The sequence below is a fragment of the Apteryx mantelli genome, chromosome 33 (assembly GCF_036417845.1).
Source record: "Apteryx mantelli isolate bAptMan1 chromosome 33, bAptMan1.hap1, whole genome shotgun sequence".
Lineage (NCBI taxonomy): Eukaryota > Metazoa > Chordata > Aves > Apterygiformes > Apterygidae > Apteryx > Apteryx mantelli.
The window spans coordinates 1,118,095-1,133,158 of record NC_090010.1 but is presented as its reverse complement, the minus strand read 5'-3'; positions in this window follow the sequence as shown (position 1 = coordinate 1,133,158).

Below are 15,064 nucleotides of genomic sequence, written 5' to 3'. Positions count from 1 at the left end.
TCCCCATGGGGCATAGTGGATCGCATCAGTCAGAGCCGCAGCTGCCTGGCACTGTCTGCAGCAGGGTTTCTAGCATTGCCTTCTACCAGATATCAAGCCTGACTTCACCATTTTGGCACCCCTATCCAGGTAGCTCTTCTCATATCACTCCTGGCTTGCCTGGGGTCAGTGACAACCTGTGTCTCTCCTGTGGGGCTCCGGTCCCCTCCAGGCGCTGGGGACCTGCCTAGCCCACCGGAGATCTCAGGGAAGTGCAGATGTGGCCTGGCAGAACAAGCCCTGATCAGCTCACCCCAAGAGCCTCGCTTTTCTGGGGTGTTCTCACAGCCTTTCCCCTGTGCTTCACCCTCCGCCCTGCAAGATGTATGAGGCCAATTTAAAACCCCCTCCATCTCCAGGCTCCTCTTAGGCTCTTCCGTAAATCAAGTCGGGGATAAAATAGCATTCCAGGAACGCAGCAGGCTGGCCCCGGCTTTCTGTGGGAAAAGCAGCAAATGCACAGTGTCAGCACTGAATAAAGCTTGCGACATGTCAGACTAATTCTCTTTATAGTTCCAGGGCTGGCCTTTCCCACAAAGAGGACTTGATACCAGCGCTGGCTGGCAGGTCCTGGGGGACTCATCCTATTTGCAGATGGAGCTGCGCCAGCAAGGCTCCAGCGTGCTGCAGAGGGACGCGGTGGGTGGCTGTCTGGGCTCAGGTGTCCACATTGCCAGAGTGACCAGTTGGTATGTTTTGAGGGACAAGTTCTGGATCTGAACTTGATGGGACAAGTTCTGTGCAACATCGCAGGCACAAAGATGCATGAAGATGTGGCATCGCAACCTATACAGGCAGGTGCCACGGCTTCAGTCTGACCAGTCTTCTCCGATGCCTTCTCAGTGGTGCAAGGATGAGGTTTCATTTCCCAAGGAGTCCTGGCTGAAAAGGAGGGCCATGGGTTTAGGTTAGATTTCCAGAGCCTGAACATGCCACACACCTCCTCCATCCTTGGCTTCCTTGTGCACCATCTGCCCACCAGCCAGCTCTCTCCTAAGATTATTTAACCGCAGGTGTTTTAGTGAGACACTTGCAAACCTGTGTCACTGCAATATCACTGGTGTGTAATCAGTTACTTTTATCAAACTTTCAAAGCTCAACCAGGGCCATTAAAGACTGCCTTGTGCATGTGTTTGGACTGTGCAAATCCCCTCCTTGCACCAGACTCATGGACTTTGAAGGGCTCGGAAACGGTCTCATTTCTGACTCACCCCTGAAATGATGGGGATGGTTTACTAGAGCTATCATTTCAGTCTCTTTGCAAACTTAGGGCCTTTTGTTACCTTCACTTTGCAGGTGCAAGGGTTTTTCTGCAGACAGAACAGCAAACTAGTGACTGGTTTTAAAACTCGAATGGGCTTTTGGAAGAGCAGAAGGAAGCTGTGAGTGTTGGGCTGTCTTTTTCACTTTTGAGGAAGCACCCAGTGTAGCTTGGAAAAGCTGAATCACAGCATCAGAGATGGAGAGAAAGCCTGGGGAGACGAGGCAGTGACTATTAATAACTACACTGCCGTGCTAAAGAAGAATCACAGATGCATGGGACAGCAAAATGCTGAAACCTGCTTCCCCTCCTTTGACTATTACCTAAAGGTAGAACTAATTAAATACTCGTATTTCAATTATATCGTCTTTTTTGGAATCATTTCATGAAAATTATTGCTACAGTCTTGCACATTTGCACATAAGAAACTGAACAAGAAATGACTTAACTCTTTTTATTACCAATCAGTAGACTGGCTGGCAGATGGTTATAGAAGAAATCTTTTATATTTATCATCTCTTTGGCTTACCAGGACAAGATAACAAATTGGTGTTGAAAATACGATTGTGGGGAAAATAGCTCTAAATTACTGCACTCTGAGCATGGTGTTTTATTCTTTAATGTAGCTACTTCATGTATTTCTCTTTCTTAAACTCTCTATATATTTTCTTTTTATTGGCTATGCCTTGGCTAATTTATATTTTCATTACTTTTATTAATACTAGCACCACAATGACATTATTATTCCAGTGTAGCTTTGCAAGTGCCTTAGTGAAACACTGGGAGTAAAATAATCTTTGGATTTAGTCTGCATGATTTGTAATTTAATAAGCAATTCCAGTTCTGTATTTTATCTCCTAATTGGTACAGAGTTATCCTCTATTCTTGAATTAACTCAGCTATCCTATGCTTTTGTTGAAAAGAAAACAGCTAGAGGTATCATTTTAGTCACAGTAATTTGCTCAGTCATTTAGCCATAGCCATAGTCATTTTAGCTGTTTTAGCCATAGTTCATGTCGTTCTGCTCAGCAGACACTATCTCCCCAGGTTTGCAGAAGATTCAGCCCATTGTGCATGCTGGAACCAAGCTGAGGCCAAAGACTGGGGCGGACGAGGCTGGAGAGGTGCAAGAAAAGCTGCAGAGGTCCAGCGGGTTCAGCCCCAAGCCTCCACACAGGCTGCCTGGAAGTGGGTCTAATCCTGTTCTGTTGCAGGAATTGTCTTTGAGAAGAGCTCCTCCTCCTCCTCAAAAAAAAATCTTTTCCTACATTTGGAAAGATTAGCAGATTTGTGGCTCTCAGTGAAGTAGTTTTCAGCAATATCATGGTATTCAGAAACTGACCCTTTCCCGTAAGAGCACTGAAATTGTGGATTGCAGGAACAAGTGTGGCTCCATTGTTTTTTGGGATCATTGAGTGGATTATTAAGAACTTGAGCAGGAAATTTCCTTCCATGGTGGTAAGGAAGTGATGCTGCTGTTTCAGGAAGGAAGAGTTCAGTCTCCCAGGCAGTTGCATTTGATACTCCTTTAATAATTATTTGGTGAATGTGATGCATCTTGCTTCTGCTGTATTTTCATATCCAGAGAGTTTGCTTCTTCCAAGTCTTCTTGAAATGTGATTCCTAGATCTGCATCTCTGAAGATATGTAAACACGTCAGATCTGAATCCAGCAATGGTTTACTATCATCTGTTCAGAAAACGCTCAGTTTTCCCTCTCTTCACAAGCAAAACATAAAATAAAGATCGCTGGGTAGGCACAGCATGTCTTTGTGAGCCATAGTACTAGGTGAGAGGGACATAACTTGCACAACTGAGTATCGGTGTTTTCCAGTTGTAAAAAAACCCTGATTCTTCCAACAAGCCACATCTGCCCTGTCTGTTGCAACCCCCAGGAGATTTTGATTTTGACTCTCTTCTTTCCATGAATTATCAGTATTGCTTCTCTTGTATTATTCACCTTCACCTGGAGAAGTTCTGTGCTCTAGAAAACATGGAGGTATGGTAGCAGCACTGCAGCAGAAATACTGAAAATAGACACACAAACTGTCCTAGTCTGGTGCAGCGGCCGATTCATCAGGGAAAGGGGATGTGCCCAAACTGCAGCTGTGTAAAGAATTGTGTGGGACAGCAGGAGTTACTCTGCCCTTTCCACAGTGCGTTTAAGAAGCTAGTCTTCCCTTGTGGTCTTCTTCACAAATTTTCAGCTATATATGATTATCTATATGGCATTTTGCAGCTTCCCAGCATTCCTAGCCAGCAGATGTGTGTGCTCTAATACAGCAGCGTGTCAAAGCCCAGGACTCATTGTTTTTAAACTTAGCTCCATGTTTTTTTTACTTTACTGCATATTCTTTGTGGTTCTCTTTCATCACTCAGTATGATTTTAAATTATCCACCCAGAGAAGCAAAGCTAACCCCAAATTAATCCCCCCGCCAGAAAACAAATCCAGATGAGAGGGACCCCAGTGGCGGAGCAGTCACTCGGCACACACGTGGGTGTAAGGCAGCAGCACAGCGGGTCGCGGTTGGCTTCCTAACACCTGTAGGCTCCTCTTTGAAGCTTCCTTGTTAGGAGAGACACACGAGGAGAACAAAGCCCGAGAGCTGATCCGACAGCTGGCAACATCAGGGGAAAGCTGCAGGGAAGGGAGAGGAGCTGTGCAAGCTGCAGGGCCAATGTTGACACAGCAATGGATGGGTCTGGGCAAGCCCTGGATACGGTCAGCCCAGAAGTTGGAAAATGTTTCGGGAAATTAGAGGGGGGGGAAGTAAGAGCAAGAAGCTGAAGTGCTGCAGAGATGGGGCTGAGCAGCATGATGAATGACAGTTCAGGGTGGCTAAGGGACATTTTTGGGGCCTGGTCTGGGGAATCTGGGAAGTCCTATCTGGCACTTGTCTCCCAGCAGAACAGGGACCAGGACAGATGAGCTCCAAGGTTTGTGTCTGCCCAGTCTGGACCGCAAAGGGGCATTTGCCAAACCAGCTTCAGCCCTAACCCTAGCCCTAACCCTAACCTGTCATGGTGTGGACACGAGCCCTCCTATGCCAGGGGCTCTCAGCGCAAGAAATGGTCCCAGGCACATCTAATTTATGAACGTGGACTAGGCTACAGAGGAAAACCAAACTCAGGCCAATTTTCCACCCTGTAAAATCCATTGCTGCTTCACAGCTCGGCCCAGCTGGGCTCACAGGAAACTTTGGTTGCAGCCGCTCGGAAATTCTGTGATTAAGAGGCTTTGCTTTACAAACTCTTTTAGAGCCACAGATGAGACACTGAGACACACTAAAACATGAAGATACTGAGTCACTAAGACACCAAATCACCAAGACACCAAAATGCCAAAGCATGGGGACACCAAGACACAGCGACTTGGAGATGTCAAGATGCTAAAGCACCAACTTTTTGAGGCCAAACACCAGGCAAAGCCAGCCTAAAGTGTGACATAAGCACTGAATTATAGACCACTAAGTGTTTTGGAGTGAAAATAGTCAGATGGGAGGTGGCAGAGACTACGAGGAAATGGCGGGCAGCTGCTGGGGATTTTAAGGATGGATTTATGAGAGGACAAGAAAAACAATAGTTTTTCCCAAAGTAACATTTTAAGGAACAAATTTTAATCCCTTTCCCCCAATCAGGAAGGGCTGGGACCTCTTCATTTCCTTAACTTTTCCTTCTTCCCCGTTTTTTCTTTGAGTCTTCAATTTCCATGAGGTCTAAATTATTTTTTCCCGATTAGTCACATATCTGAAATGCTTCTGCAAAGGAGAAGAAAAAGGCTCAAGTACCTGTTCTTAAGACACGAGCAGGATAAAATACCAGCTTCTTCCCAGCGCTCTGAAATCGGACAGGAATACCTCTATCTCCAAAGATTTTCCTTCTTTGGTTATCAGATTTAGCCACAATCCAACTTTCCCACCTATTGCATGTGAAGTGGAGGGAGGAGGGGGAAGGTGATTGCTCATCCTGTAAATCAGGCTATTTCCCAGCTGTTGCTGAGACTTCAGCCTTTCCAGGCAGGGGCAATAACCAAGTGAAATATTCTGTTCTGTACAACCTGGCCACCAGGTGTTGGTAGCAGTGAAAAGGGACAAGGTCCAAATCTCTGGTGGCTCCTTGGAAGAAGAAGCACTGCTGAGTTCAGTCCCCAGCCAGAGATGTGGGAAATAAGATTCCGCCTGGGGTTCTCCTCTTTTGTGGCTAGTGCTGAGATGTGTTTGGACGAGGAAGCCTGTTTTGGGGTGAAAAAGAAAACATCATTAGGTCGAGAAATGCAACCAGGATAAATCTGAGCTGTTAAACCTCTGCATTAGCATCTGAGGAAGTTCCTCCGCCTTTCCCCGCTTGCTCATTTCCATCTCCTCCGCCTTTGCCTGCCAGAGGTTTCCACCCCTCGGAGCCGGGCCACACACAGTCAATTCAGGGCTCAGAGCCCGCAGGGGCGGGAACGTCCTTAATGGGCAGGGAGAAGGGCCCGGCAGGGTGGGCAGCCGCTGCTGTGGGCTCTTCCTAACACAGAGCAACCGCAAACCACTTGGAAATGGTCTCCGCTGGCCGCAAAGCGGCTTGAAGACATCCTTCCCCTGCCCATGGCTACTCGTTCCAGCCCCTCCGCGGCATGTGAACCAGCTATTTGTGCGGTTGGCCGCGGAGGAACCGGAGCTTCCAGTGGGTGGCAGGGACAAGAGCTGGTTTTAACTCAGCCTTGTTCGTTTTCCAGACTGCACACAAGGCAAAATTAAGAGCTCCACCACAAACAGGGAAGCAAAACACCTGGCTGCCCCCTTTCTGGGGCTATTGCTTCCCCACTTGTCTGTGACAACCTTCGAAGACACAGCTCCTAACCAGGCTCTTGAGACCAGAGATTTTCCAACTATGTGACATGAATTGTCCCCTGAAATATGACCTAGAGCAGCCCAAGGGGCAACACTAAGCACTAGGCTAGCTGCTCAGACTTGGTCTCATTGTGTCTGCTCAGTGAATCTTTAATTAGGTCATGCAAATTCCAGCAGCTTGTAATCACCTTAATCCTGGGACCAGCTCGAGGTTGCCATTTTTTCTGACATGCTGGCAACTGTCTGCCTTCTGCTTGGCTATGGACACTCTGAACTCATCTCACTGACCAGGGTGGAGAAGACTCTTCCTCCCTACTTCTCAAACCCTCTGGTTCCTCCATGCCACCCCGGGCTCCTTCAGCAGCAATAAGCTGTTACCCAAAATGGCGTGGTCAGTCCAGCTGCAACCCATGTGGTCCTCTGTACGAGTGCTCTGCTCAGAGCCATGCACAAGGCAAAGCCCACAGCAATCACTCTGAGGGCAAGAGACCTACCACTGCAATGAGAAGCTAGGTTATCATCTGTCCATGTCTGTGGACACCCAGCCCAGCCCTCCTGTGGACAGTACGGGGAGCCCGATTCCAGGCCCCATGTCTGAAAACGGGTGCAGTTGTGGACAAGGGTGGTGCAGAGGCTCAGGAAGCCACAGCATGTCCATGCACACATAGCTTTTCACTACCTCCAGATCTAGGTTTGCGGCTCTGTGGATGATGCTTAGGCAGAATCTTGTTTGCTGAGATGGTCTCAGTGGTGGGGATGCTAATTGTAGTGGCACTAACTTTCCATCTGAGGATCAACAGGTTTTTGCACTGTAACACCTAAACCATCTTTCACTGGTCAAAAAAAGATTCAGTGCAAGAAGGGAATCAAAAGACATTCCTGTAAAGGTATCACAAATGAGGCAGTGTTTCCACTCATGAACATGAGTCCGATGTGCTGTGGGTGATGTGTGTTGCAGTGGGACAGGCTCCTTGTGCATCTCTTTAGGCATCCTCGGTGTAGAGGTTTGTGCTTATGCCAGCTGCCAGGCCTGCCTTTATGGTTCTGGCAGGTATATAGGGTGCAATCACTTCTTGGGTGATATTCACCTGAGCTAGCTGGAGATATTTACCTTGGGATGAGGTGACTCATGCCCTGAAGTGCCTGTTTTTCTCCACTGCTGGCTGGCCCAGACACGCAGGTCTACACTGCAGCAGTCTAAAGAGAGGTGAAGTCAACCCATCCTGGATGCCTATCACAAATAGCATCATCACTCTCATCCTCTTCCTAATGAAGTGACGCTGCATGCTGCCCTCCTCTTCCTTGCCAGTTTTTGGGTGGTATTAGCTGCAGCCCTACATAGTTATGTGTACCACTTTGGCTCCTAAGTCATATCACCCATCAGAGCTTGTAGCTACACCTTGGAGCTTAGCTCCTTGATAGACCTATTTTCTGTCTGTTTGTCTAATCTCTTTTGGGACCAAGTTATATTTTTAGCTTAAGCAGTATGCTGTGGCAGTGAGTTCCACATTTTAATTAATTGACTCCTCTTGGAGATTGGATGCACCTAGATCAATAGTTAGGCTGAATACTGTGGTCCTATAGGCTATGCAAAGCTTTCTTTTCTTCGTTTTAAATCTGATCCTTAACATTTTCATTTGATGCAGGGCTTACCTCTTCTGTCCCAGGCACAATACTGTATTCCTCTACCATGCCACCTGACGGTCCTCTGCTTTCACCTCTCAGGATTCCCAGTTTATTTAAACTCTTTGTACAGAAGACAGCTCATACCTCATATCATCCTTTTTGTCCTTCTGTTGGATACGCTGTGACAGGACTACACAGTGCCAAAGATATAGACACACCAAGGATTCATCTGGTGGTGTAACGGTGTTCCCAGTTTTGTTCCCACTTTCTTTCTTAATAGTCTTAGCACTCCTTTCTCCTTCCCGACTGCTGCTGAACTCAGAGCGAATGTTGCCAGGACACCATTTGCAGTGAACGGTATTACCAAAGATCCCAGTTGGAGTTTGGTTGTGCGTGTAGGGTGTTAGGGCTATTTTCTGCATGTGTATTTCTTTGCATTATCAACATCAAATTTCAGACGCCATCTCGTTGCCCTGCCCTAGAATATCAGGCCATATCTCCGCAGCCTCTTTGATCCCTTTTCTCCTGTCTGTGCTCAGTGCATAGCTCAGACGCACCACCGCAAACTTTGCTGCCTTGTTGGGGCACAGCAGAGCGCCCGTCCCAGCCCAGGCCCCAGGGGAGACTCCGTGGCTGATCTCCTGCCGGTCAGAATGCTGACTCTGGATTCTGCTGTTACGAACAGTTATTAATGCAGCAGAGATGTTTGCTTCTCACTTAACAAAGGTGAAGGAGCGCAACAAAACCTCTTTAGAAATCCATGTATATTATGTCCACGAGGCAACTATGATTACTAGATTCCTCCTAAGTTCTTCCTAAGATCTCCGGTGTATTCCTGAGGCATTAATGTACCCTTCCAAAAGCTGTGTTGACTCTTCCCCGTTTTTTACCTGGGTGGCTGTCCTATTATTTTCTATGGAAAGAGCCCAAGGATCTCCCAAGCCCGTCACTCACCTCAGACCTACCCATTTGTAATTTCCAGATCCTTCTTGGAGCCTTCTAAAAACTGATGGCACATTAACAACTTCTCAGGTTGGTCTATGTGGTAGATCTGCTCCCTAGAACCAGTCATTCGGTCATTTCATATCTCTCTGAGTGTTTTTGGATGAACTCTGCCTTGCGTGGTAGGTAATTTCTTCTAACACCCATTCTACTGACACATCCATTTGGAAACAGCTCCTCCATGTTACACCCTGTCAAACTGTCTCCCATGTTGGACCCTCCATGAGTTCTTCTAAAGAGCACATGGAAACACTCTACTTATTTTTTCTGCTGTGGCCTGATCTTTTCTAAGTCATCCTGTTTAACCTTGATCATCTTCTAAGTATAGACTTTCTTGTTTCTGGTCTGCTTGAAAAGGTTTTATACATGTAACGAGTTGTTCCTCAAAACCTCTTCCTCTTTGGTACCAGCTGTTCAGCCATAATTTGCTAGACTCAGCACAGTGGGATGACACGTTGGAAGCTGTGGCCAAATTTCTGCTACATAATTTGCACACAGTACATGTGGGAGCAGTCAGTCTGGGCAGAGAGGACCTAGATGGAGTTGATTTTACCTGTTTTGACACAGAATAGCTGACTGGCATTTGCTGACACTGGTTATTGCACTTTCAGGTATGTGCATGTAGCATTTGAATTCCTGTGATTTCTGAAGGAGGTGTCAAGAAAGCTTTTTGCAGGTTTCAGGGCTCCTTGCAGGGTTTTACTGCTACAGTATCACCCTGACCAAAGGTATCCAGGAAAAACAGTTTTTTGCATTCATCAATCCCAAGGGCATGTGATGTTCTATTAGTGTCAGTGAGCCCTTTGAGGTCTGCATTCCAAGCCCTGGATGCATCAGGCTTTCCTGAACCTAAGCAAACTGCAAGACTGTCTGTTTTCACCAGCGACTGTGACTGATGTGTGTTCAGCACCTGAAGCATGAGGTGTATGCAAACTAATATCTCTGCCTCCTCACGGTTTCATCTGAGAAATGTGATTTCTTTTCAGAGTCCTCCGGTGAGCTCCCCCTTGAGTGAGCTACTCAGCCACGCAGTTCACCTCCGTGATCCGATTTTCCAGTTCCACAGCCAAGAACTTGATAAGGTTTCATTCGTTGGTCAGATTTGCATAAGCATTTTCTCCCCTCTTAGATCCTGTGACCTGCTCTTGAAATGACAGAGTGGAAGCCTTTGGCACGTCTCTCACCAGCAATAAACATCAACCTTTATGTACATGCAATGACTGTCCGTACCATTGCACACTTGGAAAACGAGGCACCCTCCACATGCTCTTTGATGGCTCATCACCACCACGCAGTCTCAGGCTACAGCTTGTTCTATCACTAATGCAAACAGTCTAGAACAGCCGCAGGAGAGTGCATTTATATAATACCCACTGTTTAAGCCTTCCATGTTTGCTTTTCTGTTGATTTTGGCAGCATCCAGGAAATAGGGCCTACCGCATTTTGTTGTGAGCAATATAGAACATGATTTCAAATAAATTCCTGCCTGTGTCGAGCGAGGGCTGTCTTTTATGATGTCCTCCCAACCTTTTTCTTTCTGTTCATGTCTGAAAACACTCGAATTTCTATTTGGACTCATGCTCAAATATTTCATGAGGGTGGTTTGCGCTCAAGAAGAGCATTCGCCTGATCTGAAATGATCATAGGCTCCCTGCCAGGCCATGTGGCTTTCTGCTATCGCATTGGTGGGGTGAGCTGGCTACTCAGCTGATTGGCAGGATTTGTCCGATCAGGGCTTAGTGGATTTTTCCATTTGTCTTCAAACATTTCAAGACAGGCTTCAACATCCACTTGGTGTTTTCAAATAGTAGATAACTGAATTAAGTTGGGATTTATCAGCTGTGTTGCACTGTTGAGGCAGGAATTGCTGAGAGCCTCTGATCGGGGGCTACCTCACTTTACCCTTCCTGCACTTGGTGGCTGTAGCATTATCAGCAGCAATTCTGATTTAGGAGATCCCTTCCTTGGTCTGCTCATGGCGACCACAATACACTGTTGTGCTGCTACAACTGTGTGAAAACACCTGGTAAAATGAGAAGTGAACTCAAGTTAAAAAACACCTGCCCAAGAAAGCAGGCTTCCAAAGACAGCTCTTCTGGCCAGCAGAGAAGACCTGTGCTCCTGCTCTGAGGTGGAGCAAAGAGAAAGAAAGCACGTGGCATTTGCTATCTCCTCAACTGGCATTTGCTATCTCCTCCTCACTTTTTACCAAAATTTAGAGAGTCAATCTGAACTTCAGCTTCTTCATTCTGAAAACAGTCACGAGAATCTGCAACTCGCCACTAGCAGAAGGGGGACTGACAAACTACAGACCTGTTGAGATGTTGCACAGAAGCCCAGCAAATCATGGTAGTGGTGAAATTAGATGTGGAGTCCACTCCTCTTCCTTAGAAATCAAAGACTAAACCCAGCCATATGTCCCGCAAATCCAAACGTTGTCAGGTTTTCCCTGGAAGACTTGACAGAGCCAAGGTGCTCTGCAGCGTGGATGCAGGCACAGCCCAGCACAGATCATAGCGTAAGAGGTCACATAAATTAGAGCATCACATAAATGAGAGCATCATGTAAATGAAAGCAGTCATTACAGATGGCAAATACTGCAGAGAGAGCAAATATTGACGATTATTTTGGAAAACCTACTCACATGGAAAAGCCATCACATCAAAGCCGGCTGTGAAACACACAGACAGAGTATGACATAGCCATATTTCATGGCCTGAAATGGCATCTGGCTGATTAGGTGGTGAATTGGGGTACTGGAAAACTGGTTAGTGCTGACCCTGACGTGCCAGTTTTCTGATCCTCAAAGCATTGCCATAATCTCCTCTTCTTCCCTCATGTTATCCTACTCTCAGCTGTGTGTTTCTGTCTCCTTCCTCGTGCTGTCCCTGCCTCATCCTGTGGTGAAAGGTTCATGTCACAAAACTGGGGGAAAATTATTTACTGCCTTTTGCATGGTTACTTTTCTGCCAGTTTAGTGAGCTAAACCATCTCACCAAGGGTTCTGGTAGGGCGTCTGCTCAGCTAATGCCAGGTGGAAGGAGTATCCCAACAGGTCCCGTGGTAAGAAAGAGTTTAGCCGTGAGGAGGGCATTGCCTTCACCTTTCTTCTGGATGTGATCTAAAACTGTGGCCTCACTTAGCCACCAACGTGAGATACCTCTGTCCTGCAGTGGGATGACTTGGTGACGTTGCAGTGCAATGACAGCAAAAGCCACTTTGTCGGAAAAACAAGTAAGAGCTGGGATGAGCCATGTTTTGGTTGGATGGACAACTGAATGGGTGAAAAACTGGCTGGATGGCTGGGCTCAGAGGGTAGTGGCTAAGGACTCGTACTCTACATGGAAGCCAGTAACAACTGGTGTACGCAGGGGTCCAGTCCCTTTATCAGTGGGTCCCACTTTATCAATGACCTGGAGGAGGAGATGGACCACACTCTCATAAGTTTTGCAGATGACACCAAACTAGGGGAGCAGTTGATACACTCAAGGGCAGGATTGCAATGCAGAGGCACCTAGAAAGGCTGGAGGAATGGGCCAAAAGAAACTTTTTGAAATTCAAGAAGGACAAGTGCAAAGTCTTGGCCCTTAGGAAGGAAGAACCCCCTGCAAAGGTACAGCTGGGCACTGACTGGCTGGGGACCAGCTCTGGTGGAAAGTCCCTGGAAATCCTGGTAGACACAAGGTGAACATGAGCCGGCAGTGTGCCATAGCAACAGAGGTCAACAGCATCCTGAGCTGCATGAACAGGAGCAAAGCTGAGGGAAGTTATTATCCCCTTTCACTCAGCACTCGTTAGGCCACATCTAGACACTGAGTCCAGTTTTGGGCACAGCAATGCAAGACAGACATCAATAAACTGGAGCAAATTCAGTGGAGGGCCACCAAGATGGTCAGGGGCTGGAGCACTTGCCCCTAGAGGAGAGTCGAGGGAATGGGGCTTGTTCAGTCCAAAGAAGAGAAAGTTTTTGGGACACTGAACAGCAACCTTTCAGTATCAGCAAGGAGGTAATCGAGAAGATGGAGCCAGGTTCTTCTCAGTGGTACATGGCAGGAGGATGAGAAGCAGTGGGTATAAGCGGAAACAAGAGAGGTTCAGACTGGATATGTGGAGAAACTTCATCCTTGGAGATTTTTGAGACCTCGCTGGATAAAGAATAAAAGAAGGAAGGGGAATTCTGGTTGCATCTGCAAGTCAGCAGTGTTTCTGCCTGAAAGCAAAGGAGGCTGCTGCCATCTAGAGCAGGGACGCACTCGTGTGTGATTGTGGCCTGAGCACACATGCAGCAAGCTCCGTCGGCAGCAGCCAAATAGCACTTTCTCAGGCCTGGAAATATCATCTTGGTAGACAGACTAAACCCGGAAATTTAAGGGAAAAATGTTAAGCTTTGAACTAGAGCAAATAATGGATTCCCAAACTCTGGGCAGAGCATCCGTCTCTGCTGTCCGTGAGCAACAGCTGAGGATCCACTTACATAAGTGCAATTAATAATTGATTTGAAAAAGATGGAAAAAGCCCATTCTTGTCTCCATTCACGCTGCAAGCTTCCACCCTCTCAATTAAAGCATGGCCAAACTGATCTGGCATCTCTGAAAAAGCCAAAACTTGCGCTGGCGGGGAGCCGTGCTGCTAGCTGGGAGTTTCCAGCTCATTTGGGGGGATCTTGCGACACCACCCACATTCCCAGAGCTTTTTTTCTCAAGCCCCGGCTGGAGGTTTCCTCCCCCTCAGTTGTCCAAAATGCTGAAAAAATTGTTTGTGCAGCTGAGTCGAGGGCGTGGAAGCTCCCGAGGGAGACGGTGGCAAGTCGTCGTGGGGAGAGGAACCTCTTAAAGCAATAATAATAAGGTAAAATGATTATTGCATGTTGCAACAGCCATCAGGCAGCTGGCTAAGAGCGAAGTCCTGAGGATTTTTGTAGGCAGGATGTGAAGCATCGGGAAAACGGAGGCAACGGGACAGCGTGGGGCAGGGGCACGCTGCTGGTCCCAGCTCCCAGCCCACGCTGTGGCCCTCCACGGCTGCGTGTCGTGGCACGAAGGACCCGATGGGACTGGCGTTTGTGGGCTGCCCCGAGCAAAACGTGTTTGAGGATGTCTTAAAACGTCGGCTAATCTCCTCGGCGCTCTGCAGGCGTGATTTCACGGAGCTGGCAACAAGCATCGGCCAACTGAGAAAAGGATCGAAACGGAAAAGCTTTGAGGGGTCGTTGGGAACTATTTAAGAGCTTTTATTAGATGTCCCCAAAGCCACAAGTCTGCCACTGAAAAAGATGATGTTGGTTAAAAGGGAAAACTGCCCAAAGAGAGGAAGCGAAAGCAAATAGAACATGGCAGGGCACGCTGCGAAGGGGAAAGGGGCAAGGCGAGAGCTCACTGCTGTGGCTGCCACACCTTGGGGACAGCGTGCCAGCGTCAGTGGCACCTGACAGGCTCTGCTTGGTTGCCTGCATTGGGGGGGACACTGCCATCCCCCTCGGTGCACCCTAGTGCTCAGCACTCAGCCTGTCACCATCCAGCTGTCACCGCAGTCACTTCAGTGCCACACCAGGAGGTGCCCTGTCACCCCACAGCCAGCCCAGCAGCGCAGAGCTCTCACCCCTCGTGTCCCCCATGTCACCACCTGCCCTCCATGTCCCCATGTCTCCCCATGTCACCCCCTGACCCCGTGCCCTACCACGTTCCCATGCCCTCATCACTGTGTGCCCCCGTGTCCCCACGTGCCCCCTTGTCCCCATGTCACCACCTGCCCCCCATGCGATGTCCCGTGTCTCTCCATGTCACCACCTGTCCCCCATGTCCCCACGTTGCGTCCCCCCACATTGCCCTCTGCCCATGTTGCCCACGTCACCACGTGTCTCCAGGGCCCCCGTGCCACCACCTGCCCCCTCGTGTTCCCACAGTGTCCCACTGTGTCCCCCCATTTCCCCCTGGGTCCCCACATCCCCTCCTGTCCATGTCACCTGTCCCTCGTGTCTCCCTCCGTGTCCCTGAGCCCCCCCCACATCCCCCTTGTCCCTCGTGTCCCCTGAGTCCCCCCACGTCCCTCTTGTCTTCCCCGTGCCCCTGAGCCCCCCACGTCCCCCTTGCCCCCCATGCCCCTGAGTCCTCCCATGTCCCTCTTGTCTCCCCTGTGCCCCTGAGTCCCCCCATGTCCCTCTTGTCCCCCCTGTGACCCCCTGTGCCCCTGAGCCCCCCACGTCCCCCTTGTCCCTTGTGTCCCCTTGTGTCCCCCTGAGTCCCGCCGTGTCCCCCACGTCCCCGTGTCCCCCCGAGCCCCTGAGTGCCCCCACGCCCCCCAC